This window comes from Delphinus delphis, chromosome 2 (genome assembly GCF_949987515.2).
Source record: "Delphinus delphis chromosome 2, mDelDel1.2, whole genome shotgun sequence".
Classification (NCBI taxonomy): Eukaryota; Metazoa; Chordata; class Mammalia; order Artiodactyla; family Delphinidae; genus Delphinus; species Delphinus delphis.
Window position 1 is genome coordinate 27,752,016 of NC_082684.1, and position 15,467 is coordinate 27,767,482.

Consider the following 15,467-nt stretch of genomic DNA (forward strand, 5'->3'; position numbering starts at 1 on the left):
TTCCTCCTCAGACACCCTCCCATCCGGCTCTCTCCCATCGTCGTCCTGCTTTTCCCTGCTCACTTTCTTCCCTCCGCCCTCCTTCCCTGGCACATATTAATCCCTGCCATCATGACAGGGAAAACAACATAACACTGGGGCAGATGAGAGCTGAATCTCAGAGCCCTTGAGAAGCACAGCCTAGCAGGGGGCTGGGAATTTCCATGGCGACACAGACCAGGGGGAAAGCTTGAAATCTTGGAGAGGTGATGAGGAAAACATTGGGGTTGGAAGAACAAGGGGTGTCTCAAAAACCCATCGGAGGTTGACATAAAAGGAATAAGGAAGGGTGCCCTGCAAAGTTGGCAAAAGGTTAATGTAATTCTCCTCAATGCCCCACAGCCTGTGACTGTCCCAAAATACAGTCAATATCCTATGGGATGAACTATTAGCTGAGGGGGAAATAGCGGGGAGCAGACATTCAGGAAAACCAAGATCCCTCTTCTGAAAGGAGCTAAAGGGTTAATATTTTTATGAAGTGGAACCCCAGCATATTATGCTTGGAGGGATGGGAAGGTTAACTCTCTCAGAGAGCAAACCTGGGGTAGCTTGGAAGGGTGTGGTTCCGAAACTGATTTATTTTAGAAGCATGGAAAGCCAATGAATGTATTTCTGGCCACAGGACATGACAGGTGAGAAAAAAGAAAGGAAGGAGGGCTGGTTTCTACTTCCTGGAGAGGAGGTGTTGTTACAGATCTCCTGGGGAGCACACACGCCTGGCATGAATGTGTGTAAGTCCTGATTACTCTCTCCCTCTCACCACCCTAGCTCTTCCCAGCGGCTGGCTTCCCAGCATTCTGGCACTCAGGCTGCCGACACCCGCCAGCAACAAGGAAGCTGGGTATCGTGGCTGCAGCTTTTGGAGGCTACTTACGAAAGAGATGACTAAGCCCTGGGGGCGGGAGGAGGGTGCAGCTAACGCCTAGCGCAGCAAGAACCGGTACGCTATCAACTCAGTCCAATTCAGGGTTGATCAAGTGCCAACCATGTGTCAGGCTGGTCCCTGGGGATGTGAAGATGAGGAAGCACGGTCCCTGCTCTAGAGGACCAGGCATGCCCATGAGGAACTGTAATCAGACGGATGAATACACAAAAAAGGAGAATAAAGAGTCTGGCAGTGGAAATGATTTCATGGGGGTACAGTGATGGAGGTAGAAGGAGGAAGAAAGAGAGCTTCTCCATTCGTGTATTCAGGCTAAGAGTTTTAGAATCTTCCCCAAACACACCCTTGTCCTCACACCCTCTTATCCAGTCAGTCTGCTTCAGTCACCTGAGTGCCCCTCACACTGTCCCCTTCTCCTGTCTTGGCTCAGGTTCTCATTGCACTCAGCTCCCTGAGGCAGCTTCCTGCAGCTCAGGTCCAATCAGCTCACTCCCCTGCTTGAAAACCTTCCACTGTTTCCCTCTGCCCCCAGAATAAAGGCTCAACACCAAGGTCCCTCACACTGTGGCCCAAACCTGCCTAAGACCTAAGGGTAGAGTGGGCTTCAGGGTAGGTTTGACTTAACTTCTCAATATGCCGTCAACACCCCTGCTTCTTTCTGGATGTCCTCCCTGCCATCCATGGTGCTGTATTTAACCTCGGGCAGCCTTCTTCTTCTTGTGACAAAATGGCTGCAGTAATTCCTGGCCTCACACCCACACTCCATGCCATGTAGAAAGAGAAAGACAGAGAGTGTCTTTTCCTGAAGCTGCCAGCAAAGTCTTCTCCAATCTTTTTGGTCAGAACTGGGTCACTTGTTCATTCTCAGGCAAGAAGGGATTTTGCTGATGAGTCTATACTGGGGCTATTTGCCCCCACCCCTAGGGCTGGGGTGGAGTCAACTTCCTCCAGAGTACATGGGAAGTGGAGGGAGGGTGGATACCCAAAGGAAAATGGGGTAGTTACCAAAAGGGAATGGATGTTAAGGAGGCCACCACAGTGTCCACTGCAGCCCCCTACCAGCACCTCCTCCCCTCAAGCCCCACCCAGCTACTTCCTATTCCCAAACCTGTCATGTGCTTTGATGTCTCTAAACCTTTGCACCTGCTGTCCATCCCTTCCACCCGGGATGCTGCATTTTCTGCAACCAATTCCAATGTGTGTGTCTGGGAGGGCGGCATGCTGGGACAGGGGTGGGCTCCCACACAAACAATAACCAGTTGGGTGTCCTACAATTCAGCTCAATTCTGACACTATCTACCTGGAGATAGCATGAGATTCCACAGGCTAAGAACTCAATCCCACAAGACTGCCCTCTGCTCCAGAGGCCAATCCCAAGACCAGATAGTTGCATGTGCTTCGGATTGACTGCCTATAGATTGGAGGTTCCCATGACCCGCTCCTCAAGTTTCATTAATTTGCCAGAGTGGCTCACAGAACTCAGGAAACCACTTACTCGCTAGATTACTGATTTTTTATAGAAGGATGTAACTAAGGAACAGCCAGATGGAAGAAATGCATAGGGCAAGGTATGTGGGAAGGAGCACAGAACTTCCATGCCCTCCCCAGGGGCACCATTCTCCACATATCTCTATGTGTTCACCCACCTGGAAGCTCTCCAAACCCCGTCCTTTTGGGTGTTTACGGAAGCTGCATTTTATAGGCATAGTTGATTAAATCATTGGCCATTGGTGATTGATTCAACCTCTAGCCCCTCTCCTTTCCCTGGAGCTCAGGGAGTGGGATGGAAAGTTCTAACCCTCCAGTCACAAGGTTGATTCTCCTGGCAACCAGCCCCCATCCTTAGGTTTGTCCAAAAGTCACCCCATTAACATAACAAAAACAACTTTGTTGTTCTCATCACTTAGGAAATTACAAGGGTTTTAGGAGCTCTGTGCCAGAAATGGACAAAGATCAAATATAGATTTTGCATATTATAAATCACAGTAGCACAGATGCCTTTTCACTCCTGGTACTCAGTGTACACCTATTCTTTTTTTTTTTTTTGCGGTACGTGGGCCTCTCACTGTTGTGGCCTCTCCTGTTGCGGAGCACAGGCTCCGGACACGCAGGCTCAGCGGCCATGGCTCACGGGCCCAGCCGCTCCGCGGCATGTGGGATCTTCCCGGACCGGGGCATGAACGCATGTCCCCTGCGTCAGCAGGCGGACTCTCAACCAGTGTGCCACCAGGGAAGCCAGCCCCACCTTCCCTATTCTTTAGATATTGTGATCACCACAAGGACAGAAAGTAGGTTCTTATTCACTCTCAGCATAATGCAATACCTGGCACACAGTAAGTGCTCAATACATGCTTGTCCAGTGAATGAATGTTGCTGATGAGACAACAGTATTTCCAGAGCCTATAGCAAGGAGCCAGTGTTTATTCAAAATCTCCTCCCAAAGTCTAAAATGTAACTAATGTAAGCAGAGTTTGTAACGTGCAAAACTAGGATGAGGGAAGGATGAAGCCCCCAGGAAGTTCAGATAAAGGAACAATGAAGGGCAGGAGTTTGTCCAAGTGTCTCTAGCATCATCCCAGAGAGGGAGCTTCCTCACAGGTTGGCAGGAATGATTTAGTTCACTTGGCAGGTCAGTATACCCTTAAATGGAAAGGGGTCTCTCAGGCCATCATAGTCTGATCCATTAATCTTCCAACCATTTAGATTATCCTACTGGGAAGAGACTGCAAGAGCAGACCCATGCACACCCACCCTGTTGGCAATTACAATCTCATAATATTCTCATAAACTGGCTTTCTGGTTTATCATTCTGATCTACATTGCTTTAGTGTGGATTGGTTTGAGACCAACACTACCAGTTGATTCCCGATATCTCTTCTCTTTCTCTTCCTCAGTCACAGAACTCCCCAAATTTTAGATAGTCACATGGTCACCTAAAACATAGACTACATTTCTCAGCTTCCCTTGCAGCTAGGTAGGGCCATGTGACTAAATTCTGGACAATGGCATGTAAGTCAAAGTAATGTGTAACTTCTTGGAAGTACCAGTACAAGAGGGTAATGTTTCCTTCTCCTTCCTTTTCCCCTTTCTGCTGGCTGGAATGTGGATGCACTGGCTGGAGCTGAAGCAGTCATATTGGACTGTTGAGGAATTTGGAAAGGAAGTCAATGCAGGGTGGAGCAACAATGTAGAGGACAGAAGCAACAAGATAGAAGGAGCCTGGGTTGAATATTACCACAGTGCCATCTAAGATAGCCCTCAATGCCTACCTGAACATTTACATAAGAGAAAATGTACTTCTTTCTCGTTTAAGCCACTTTTGACACTAGCAGGCAAACCTAATTCTAGCCTAACAACTGTACTGTTCCATACATGTGACTACTGGGCACTTGAAATGTGACTGGTACAAACTGAGAAATCCATACCGAATTTTGATTTTGTACTCCAAAAGATGAATGTAAAGTATCTCATGAATGATTTTTATATTGAGTACATATTGAAATGATAACATTTTAGATATATTGGGTTAACCTATTATTCTTTTTGCTTTTTAAAATATTACCACTAGTGGTTGCCAAGGGGTGGTGGGATGGGGGAGGGAAGGATTGGGAGTTTGGGATTAGCAGATGCAAACTATTATACATAGGATGGATAAACAATAAGGTCCTACTGTATAGCACAGGGAACTATATTCAATATCCTGTGATATAATGGAAAAGAATATGAAAAAGAACATATATATATATATATATATAGGTATAACTGAATCACTTTGCTGTACAGCAGAAATTAACACAACATTGTAAATCAACTATACTACAATAAAATTTAAATAAATAAAAGATTACCACTAGAAATTTTTAATTACATTATGGCTCATATCGTATTTCTACTGGACAGTGCTTCACTGGGCCTTGTCATCTTTGTCTGAACTGATAATATCAAACTACTGAACCATGTAAAGCTGAGAGAGGATCAGAAAGTGGGCCCAGGCTTACTCACCAAGGCCCAAACTCTAACTTTGCCTCTGGCTCTTTCTGTCTGTCTTTTGCTCACTGAAACCCCTCACCCTATTTACTAAACTACTTTATCTGTAGCAAGAATAGCTGCAAAGCTTGGCACAGAGCAGAGCTAAACTTAGAAAAAATGAGAAGAGAAAACGGGAGGTGATCAGGAAGTTTAAAAGGTACAGCTCTGGAATCCAGGCTGTGGTATCAGGCCAGTCACACATATATGGACCACTTTTATCAGCGGCAGAGAATGAAATTTCAGCCATGCTAAGCCTTCTTGGAAAGCTTCAGAAAGGGATTTTGTATTTGGACCTGAGGGGAAATACAATGTATATATCTAAGTGTCTATTGATTTGAGGGAGACAGAGGAGGTTGAGGTACAAGTCTACGTGAAGATTTTCATGTAGGGCCCTATTACCCTATTAACAGGAGTCTTAGTCAATAGAAAACACCTTGAACTTGCATAGGTGATAAGAAATCTTCCTAGAAGAATCCTGGAGTATCCATGGAAGCCATAGGAAGTCTTCTCAGTGGATAGAAACCAAAGGACTAGAAAGTCACCAGGAACCACAGGCAGTGTCTTTCCTTGCATATTTCACCTGCACTTCTCTCTGAGCTTTTGTTTCATCTCCTCTCTCTGCAAACCAACCTACTTTGTTTCTCTGCCCTCCCAGCCCCAATAGACAGACAGAAAGACACACACACACACACACACACACACACACACACACACACACACATCCCTTCCTATCTCCTCCATTCAAGGGACCAAGTAAAACCAATTGGCCGTCTCTCTGTCTCCAAAATCCTGAGAATCTGGTTGTTGGTTGTTTTCTTATCATCAAATTCAATGTCACCTAGATTTTCTCCTGTTTTCTTCTAGAGGTTTTATGGTTTTACATTTCGTATTTAGGTCTATGATCCATTTTGAACTAATTTTTGTGAAAGGTGTACAGTCTGTGTCTAGATTCTCTTTTTGCATGTAGACATCCAATTGCTCCAGCACCATTTGTTGAAAGACTACCTTTTCTCCACTGAACTGCCTTTGCTCCTTTGCCAAAGATAATGTAACTATATTTATCTGATTCTATTTCTGGGATCTCTATTTTGTTCCATTGAGCTATGTGTCTGTTCTTTGACCAATATGACACAGTCTTGATTACTGGAAGTCTTGAAATAGGTGGTGTGAGCTCTCCAATTTTGTTCTTCTTCAGTTTTTGTGTTGACCATTCTAGGTCTTTTGTCTTTACATATAAACTTTAGAACTTATTGATATCTACAAAATCATTCTGGGATTTTGATTGGGATTATATCAAATCTATAGATCAAGTTAGGAATAATTGACATCTTAACAATACTGAGTCTTCCAATTCATGAACATAGAATATTTCTCCATTTATTTAGATCTTTGATTTCTTTCATCAAAGTTTTGTAGTTTCCACATATAGATCCTGAACATATTTTGTTAGATTTATACCTAAGTATTTCATTTTTTCCATGCTATTGTAAATGATACATTTTTAAAATTTCCATTGTTCTTTGCTGGTATGTAGGAAAGCAATTGACTTTTGTATATCAACCTTGTAGCCCACAATCTTGCTGTACTTGCTAAGTAGTTCCAGGAGTTCTTGTGGGATTTTTTTGTCAATTTTTTTAGTTTTTCTACATAGGCAATCTTGTCATCTGTGAATAAACTTTTATTTTTTCCTTCCTAGTCTGTATAAATTTTCTTTTCTTTTCTTATCTTACTGTGCTAGCTAGGACTCCCAGTACAATATTAATAAGAGTGGTGATAGGGGGTATCCTTGCCTTGTTCCTGCTTTTAAGAGAAAAGCATCCAATTTCTCGCCATTAAGTATGTTAGTTGTAGGCTTTTTGTAGACGTTCTTTATTAAGTTGAGGAAGTTTCCCTCTATTCCTAGTTTGCTGAGAGTTTTTATCATGTATGGATGTTGGATTTTGTCAAATGCTTTTTCTGTATCAGTAGATATAATGGTATCATTTTTCTTCTTTAGCCTATGGATGTGATGGATTAAATGGATTGACTTTGGAATGTTGAATCAGCCTTACAAACCTGGAATAAGTCTTACTTGCTCATGCTGTATAATTATTTTTATACATTGTTGGATTTGATTTACTAATATTTTGTTGAGGATTTTTATATTTACATTTATGTACATGAAAGATAATAGTCTTGCATTGTCCTTTCTTGTAATGTCTTTTCTCATTTTGGCATTAGGGTAATGCTGGCCTCATAGAATGAGTTAGGAAATGTTCTCTCTGCCTGCATTTTCTGGAAGAGGTTGTAGAGAGCAGTATCATTTCTTCCTTGAATGTTTGGTAGAGTTCACCAGTGAAATCATCTGAACCTAGTGCTTCCTTCTTTAATAGATATACCTATTCAAACTATTTTTCCTTGTGTGGGTTTTGATAGTTTGTGTCTTTCAAGGAATTGATCCATTTTATCAAAGTTATCAGATTTGTGAGCATAGAGTTGTTCATAGTGTTCATTATCATCCCTTTAATGTCCATGGGCTCAGTAGAGATGACACCTCTTTTGTTTCTAAATCATTTGTGTTTTCTCTATTTTTTTCTTGTTTAACCTGGCTAGAGTTTTATCAATTTTATAATATCAAGGAACTAGTTTTTGGTTTCATTGATTTTTCTCTATTGTTTTCCTGTTTTTCAATTTCCTTGATTTCTTCTATTATTTTTTCTGCTACTTGCTTTACGCTTAATTTGCTCTTCTTACTCTAGTTTCCTAAAATGAAAACTTAGATCAATGATTTTAGATATGTCTTCTTGTCTAATATATGCATTTAATGCTATAAATTACCCTCTAAGCACTACTTTCACTGACCACACACATTTTAATAAGTAGTATTTCCATTTTCAAATACTTTCGAGTTTCTCTTGAGACTTCTTTGGCCTATGTGCTATTTAGAAGTGTGTTGTGTAATCTCCAAATGTGGATTTTCCAGCTATCATTCTGTTGATTTCTACTTTAATTCCACTGTGATCTGAGAACATATTTTGTATGATTTTTATTCTGTTAAATGTATTAGGTGTGTTTTATAGGTCAGAATGTGGTCTGTCTTGGAGAATGTTCCATGTCATCTTGAGAAGAACGTGTATTCTGTTGTTGAGGATTGAGTATTTCATAAATGTTGACTAAATCAAGTTGGTTGGTAGTGCTATTCAGGTAAGCTATATCCTTACTGGTATTCTCCCTGCTTGATCTATCAGTTACTGAAAGAAAAGTGCTAAAGTCTCCAACTATAATAGTGGATTCATCTGTTTCTCCTTGAAGGTCTATCAGTTTTGCAATATGTATTTTGATGCTCTGTTTTTAGGTGCACACAAAGGATTGTTATGTCTTCTCAGACAATTGACTCCTTAATCAGTTCATCTCTTTATTCCTGATTTTTTTTTGTTCTGATCAGCTTTGACTGAAATTAATGTAGCTATTCCAGCTTTCTTTGATTCATGTTAACATGGTATATCTTTCTCCATCCCTTTACTTTTTTTAAAATTTTATTTATTTATTCATTTTTATTTATGGCTGTGTTGGGTCTTCGTTTCTGCGCGAGAGCTTTCTCTAGTTGCAGCAAGCGGGGGCCACTCTTCATCGCAGTGCATGGGCCTCTCACTATCGAGGCCTCTCTTGTTGCGGAGCACAGGCTCCAGACGCGCAGGCTCAGTAATTGTGGCTCACGGACTTAGCCGCTCCGCGGCATGCGGGATCATCCCAGACCAGGGCTCGAACCCGTGTCCCCTGCATTGGCAGGTGGACTCTCAACCACTGTGCCACCAAGGAAGCCCCATCCCTTTACTTTTAACTTATCTGAGTCATGATGCTTAAGATCAGTTGTTTATAAACAACAGATAGTGGGTCTTGTTTTATTTTTGTGTTTTTTTATCCACTCTGACAACCTCTATCTTTTAATTTATATATTTATAGCATTTACATTTAAAGTGATTATTGATATAGTTGGATTAAATCTACCATGCTTGTAACTGTTTTCTACTTGTTACACTTGATCTTTCTTTTTCTTTCCCCTTTTTTTCTGCCTTCACTGAATGTTTAGCCGAACATTTTATATGATTCCATTTTATGTCTTCTCTTAGTATATCAATCACACTTCTTTTAAAATTTTTTAGTGGTTGCCCTAGAGTTTACAACATACAATTACAACTAATTTAACTCCACCTTTAAATAACACTATAGTACTTCACATATAGTACAGGATCCTTACAACAAATATTTCCAATATCTCCTTCCATCCCTTATAACATTGTTGTCATTCATTTCACTTATCCATGTGCCAGAGCCATCCAGTTATATTTTATATCAATGAATAATAAGAAAAATAAAATTTTATTTTACATCCATTGATTCCTTCTCTGGTGCTCTTCCTTTCTTTATGTACATCTGATCATACAACATTTCCCTTCTCCCCTGAAAAACTTTTAAGATTTCTTGCAGGATTGATCCACTGGAAGTATTTTCCCTCAGTTTTTGTTTGTCAAAAAAAAGGCTTTCTTTTTCATTTTTGAAGGATAATTTCACTGGATATAGAATTCTAAATTGGTGGTGGTGGGGGGTGGTTTCTGATACTCTAAATATTTCTTTCCACTCTTTTCTTGCTTGCATTGTTTCTGACAAGAACTATTCTATAATTATTATCCTTGTTCCTCTGTAGGTAAAGTGTGTATCACCTCCAGCTTCTTTCAAGATTTTCTCTGTGTCTTTGATTTTCCCCAGTTTGAATACCGATTTGCCTAAGTGTAGATATGTTTAGTGTTTATCCTGCTTGGTGTTCTCTGAGCTCCTTTGATCTGCAGTTTGAAGACTGTCATTAATTTTGGAAAAGTCTTGGCCACTATTACTTAAAATATTTCTTCTGCCCTGTTCTCTCTTTCTTTTCCTTCTGGCATGCCAATTATATGTATGTTATACCTTTTGAAATTGTTCCACTAATTCATGGATGTTCTGTTTGTTTTTTTCCTTTTTTCTCTCTCTTTGCATTTCAGTTTGGGAAATTTCTTTATTTTGTTTTGCTTTAAGTGTACAAAATATTACCGTTGACTAAAAGTACAATGTTGTGCAGCAGATCTCCAGAGCTAGTTCATCTTGCTTGACTGAAACTTTTTGCTCTCTGATCAGTAACTCCTCATTTCTCCCTCCTCCCAGGCAGTAGCAACCACCATTCCACTCTTGACTCTAAGTATTTGACTATTTCAGTCTGGGAAATTTCTACTGACGTATCTTCAAGCTCACTGATACTTTCCTCGATCAGTCATCATCAGTCTGCTGATGAGTCCATCAGAAGCATTCTTCATTCTTTTGCAATGTTGTTTTTTTTTTTAATTTCTAGAATTTCCTTTTGATTCTTTCTAAGAGTTCCCAAATCTCTGCTTATATTATCCATCAGTTATTGCATGTTGTCTAATTTTTCCATTAGAGCCCCTAACATGTTAGTTATCTTAAATTCCCTGTCTGATAATTTCAGAATCTGTGTCATATCTAAGTCTAGCTCTGATGCTTTCTTTGTTTTTTTGTTTTTTGTTTTTTGTTTTTTTGTGGTACGCAGGCCTCTCACTGCTGTGGTCTCTCCCGTTGCGGAGCACAGGCTCCGGACGCACAGGCTCAGCGGCCATGGCTCACGGGCCCAGACGCTCCGCGGCATGTGGGATCCTCCCAGACCAGGGCATGAACCCACGTCCCCTGCATCGGCAGGCGGACTCTCAACCACTGCGCCACCAGGGAAGCCTTCTTTGTTTTTTTACGTCTGTTTTTTACCGTCTTTTAGCATGCCTTGTAATTTTTTGTTGAAAGCTACGCATGATATACACAGTAATAGGAACTGAGTGAAAAATCTTTATGTTAATCTGGCTAAGAGTTGGGCTGTGTTTAATGTTGGGCTGTAACTGTAGGTGCCAGAGGCTTCAGATTTCTCTAGTGTCCTTGTTTTTGTCTCTTCCATTGTCTTTGGGCTTCCCTAAGAACGCCTCCTTAAACGGAGTCGTCACCTTACAGTTCATTCGGCTGTAATTCACTAACATCACACAGGAGCCCTGTTGATGTGTTGGCAAAGTGTGAGGAGAGGAAGTGTTATATAATCCTATGATTTAAACTCAGTCTTTTAGTGGATCTGTGCCTCTGGGCTGTGACCTTCACAAATGTTTCTTAGCTTTCTCCTTCCCTTTAGGTGAGACAGGAAGGCTAAAGGGGGCTGGAGCTGGGTAAACACACTTCCTCCAGGTAGGCTAAGGCTCTGGCAAAGTATTTTCCCCAGGAGAGTAGTCCTTTGTTATAGAGAATGCTCTGAATGATTACTTTTCCTCTCTCCCTGTCAGAGTCACAAGGGGCTCTTCACTGTGAGAATCTGGCAGTTCCTGGAGGTAAAACCCACAAGAGTGTGGGGGTCCCTAAGTCTGTGGCCCCCAAGAATTTCTCACTCTCATGATAGTCCACATTCAATCTCTAGCAATTTGTCAAATTATCACTTAAGTGTTCTCACCAGTTTATGGCTCTAGCAACATCTGCTCCAGGTAAGCTGATCACAGCTGTGTTCCTCCGTATTCACATGTCTCTACAGATTTCAGGGTGATGATTTGCCCTGCAACCCTAATTCTGTGAAGAATTCAAGAAAAGTCATTGATTTTCAGTTTGAATCACTTTTTCTTGTAAAGACAGGAATGACAACTTGTAAGCTTTTTACATGCTAATTCCAGAAGTCTATTGGAGCTTTTTTTTTCAATAAAATTATATAAAGTTCAAAATACATAGTAATCTGGGCCTACTTCGTGTGGGTCAAGTTATCCAATACACAAGATCATAAGGGTGACAGAGTACTCTGGTAGAAAAGGCTAAATCATGTTCCAAATACTCTACTAAACAAAGCAAAGAAGCATGCATACATTTTTAAAGCCCATCAAAATGACTTAAGTTTGGGCACCCAAGTTTTAACCCTTTAGAACAACTTATCCCTCTGGGGTTCAAAATAGCTGAGGTTACAAAGGCTAAAAAGTAACTGAATAAAGAGATTCTAAATCAGGTTGAAGTCCTCCCTTCCTTTCCTTAGTTATTACTTAAGAAAACAACCATAGTATAGAAATTTATACATAAATCAGGCTCCATGTGAATGGCCCCTGGACCGTATTCCTTCTGGTATCAGGAGGTTGGGTGCCCAGTCCATTCCCTTAGGGATAGGTGTCCAAATCTGCTCTGACCTGGAAATCTCTGCTTGGTTCCTTCTCTCTCTGAGAGGCAAAACTAGCCTCTCAGAATTCCCCCAGGTATCCTGGGAGCTGGGGTAGCTGAAACAAAAGTGCCATAGCCAATGTGCTAATGAATTCTTGAAGTGGCCTAGTGGAATGAGGTTACAGGGGGGTGTTGGAAATGTTCCTTTCTCTCTTTTCTTTAAAAAAAAAAAATGGCCTTTCTTTTTGTAAAGGGGTATACACACACACACAGACACACATACCCCAGGCCTCTAACTGGAAAAAACTTTCACTTTCCAACCGCCCCCAAATTACTCAAGGTAATTTTCCCATCTCTGAGATCTCAGAATGGTCAGGTTCTGGCCTGATTTCTGTTCTTTCCCTTCTGAAATCCAATCGCCTTTCTCAAAAATCAGTTGTTACTATTGGTCTCACTTGCATGGCATTCCTTCTGTTTGACATGTTAGTATCTTCACTTTCTTGTTGACTGAAAGCACCTCAAGAGCTGGGCCCACCTCTTATTCTTCTTATTAACCCTCCTATCTCCCAAAGCTCCTGGCATCCACGATACCTCACCCAAACACTCAACAAATGTTTATTATTTTCACTCACTCCTCCAATAATAATAACAGCTAACATATATTGGGCACTTACTATGTAACAGACATTGTTCTAAGTACTTCACATGGATGAATTCACATAATCCTTCTAAACAACCCTAGTATTATCCCCATTTGACGTATGGGGAAACTGGTGCAAAAGTTGGTTAAGTAACTGTCCACAGGTCACAAAGTCAGTAAATCATGGCAGAGCTGAGATTTGAACCCAGGTCTATATCTGGCTCCACAGACTATCTTCTAAATGACTTGACTCTATTGCCTCCCCCAATATGCATAAGTCCCTGAAATTATTTATCAATTTAGCCCCCGTTTGCTGTCATAGTAACAGAACAACTAGCTGGGGTTTAACTTTCCAGTGGGTAATTGTCTGTAATTGTATCATAAATGAGCTCCAAGGTTTGGCTCCCACCCAAGTAGTCTTTGCATCACTGGGAAGCCCTAGGTATGTATGGAAGGTACAAAGGAAATAAGGAGCTGTAGTTGACTCCTTTTCAAATTTGAGAGCCAGGTTTTATAAACAAAAAACAAAAGCAAACTTATGACACTGGCGAAAAGCAAGAACATTGTGATAGTTGATTTTATGTGTCAACTTGACTAGCCAGAGAGCTGGTTAACCATTATTTCTGGGTGTGTCTGTGAAGGCATTTCCACATGAGATTAACATTTGAATCAGTGAACTCCCTAAAGTAGATTGCTGTCCCTGGTGTGGGTAGACCTCACCCAATCCACTGAAGGCTTGCATAGAACAGAAGGTGGAAGAAAGATCAATTTGTCCCTTTCCCTTCCCACCTGCCTGTTTGAGCTGGTACACACCTCTTGATATGGTCTCCTCCTGCCCTTGGACTGGGATTTACAACATCGGCTGCCCTGGTTCTCAGGCCTTTGGACTCCTACTGGAATTACAGCTCCCTTGGGTCTTACAGCAGATTGTGGTCTATAGCGTGATGTAGGGGAGAACCAGGGCAGCCCTGGCCTATAGGCCAATCACTTTGCTTTAACCCCGATCATCATCAGTTGGTTCTTTAGACCTCATTGGCCTGTTCCCTTTGTCTTTTTGTTGAAGCATACACATTTCCAGAAGAAAAGTCATGCATGGTGTACGCAAAAGGATCTCTTGATGTGGAGTAGGGAGACCCGCAGTCTAGCCCCAGCCTAGTCACTGTCTCTGTAGATAACAGAGGTCCAATATCCACACACCCCATTCCCTGTGAAAAAGAAGCAGGGTTAGACTTGCTTTCTCTGAGGACCCTTCCAGCAACAAGAAACTGTGTTCTTTGATTCAGGTGTGGGTGGCCTCCCTGGACAGCCTTCCTCCTGGATAGGGCACATAACACAAAAACCTAATTAGATGCCTGGGATCCCAAGACTCTGTTGCCTGAGCCCTAGATTGCCACAGAGCTGGATCTGGCCAAGGGCAAGGAGAACTGGGTCTGTGGACACTGCCAGGCCTCAGCCAGTTCCCGCAGCCCCACAGCTCCATATTAGCAAGGCTTTGTACTGGAAAGGTCCAAGGAGAAATTTATTGGTATAAACTGGAAGTTGGTTGGCCACGTTAAGAACTCAGCTTCCCCCTTCCCTTGGTCCCACTGGTTACAAAAGGAGCTTTGTCTGCCATGGGGCAGCCAATCCAGGATGTGACCACCAGATGGAATTCAAAACTTAATAGGCTGCAAAGTCTGCTCAGAAACACACAACTCCAAGCTTCTGCACCTCCAGTGCTGGATGCCCTCTACATTGATCGAAGTCATAGGGAGTGGGTCGGGCCTGGCTCTGAAGAGAAGGGCCTGAGATGAGGACCAGCTTGGGCCACGCTTCTTTTCCCATGTCTATCCTGAAAATGAACAAAAATGGCTGGGGATCGCACCCAGAAGAAATGGCTGGGTGAGTTAAGGGATTTCCCTTTCTCTGTGGTTCCCTCAAAGGTAATATTACAAGGAGCTGTCCAGGGTCTCACCTAGGTCAGGAGAGAGTATGGCGCATGAATGGGATGGGGAAAACCCTGTATTCGTAGGTTGCATCACCTTCCCTTCTACCCTCTCCCCAACCTCCTGCCTCACCTGGTGACCAGTTGGGCTCCATCATACCTAAGACCTAACCTGTGAAATTGAGAAAAATCCATCTCTGGTACCCCACTACTCTGTGGATCCTCTTTGACCCAAGCCCTTTACTTTTAGGGAAACCACTTATTTGGTGGAGTTAAATCCCAATGGAAGAGATATTTGGTGGCAGACTACTTTCCCAGGGGCCATAAGACCTCACCAAATAGGTGGTTTCCCAAAACTAAAGTTGGCCCTTCCATGGGGTATAGGTGGGGAGGGGCTGTTCATGGGGGAGGAAAGCTGCACTGGCAGGAGAGAGGAAAGAAGCAGTAGTTTCTTGGCTCTCTGAAAATGTTGCCTAAGGCAGCCTGGATCCTGCCCAGCCTGCAAAAAGAGGGTCATTCACTGCTGTGGTTGCCCCAGCTGCATAGAAGTATTAAAAGGGTTTGGTCTGTCCACAGGCAGCCAGCCAAGTGTGTGGCCAAAACAACTCTAATATCCAGTAGAAAGGGATAAAAGCCAGAGACTGCTGGATTGCTTATAGCTGGAGATCAGGGGAGGATGTATGGTGGAGAGGGCACTTGAGAAGGGAAATGGGTTTGGACAAACAGACATTATAGGAAAGGCTTTTCAGGCAGAGGGAACACAG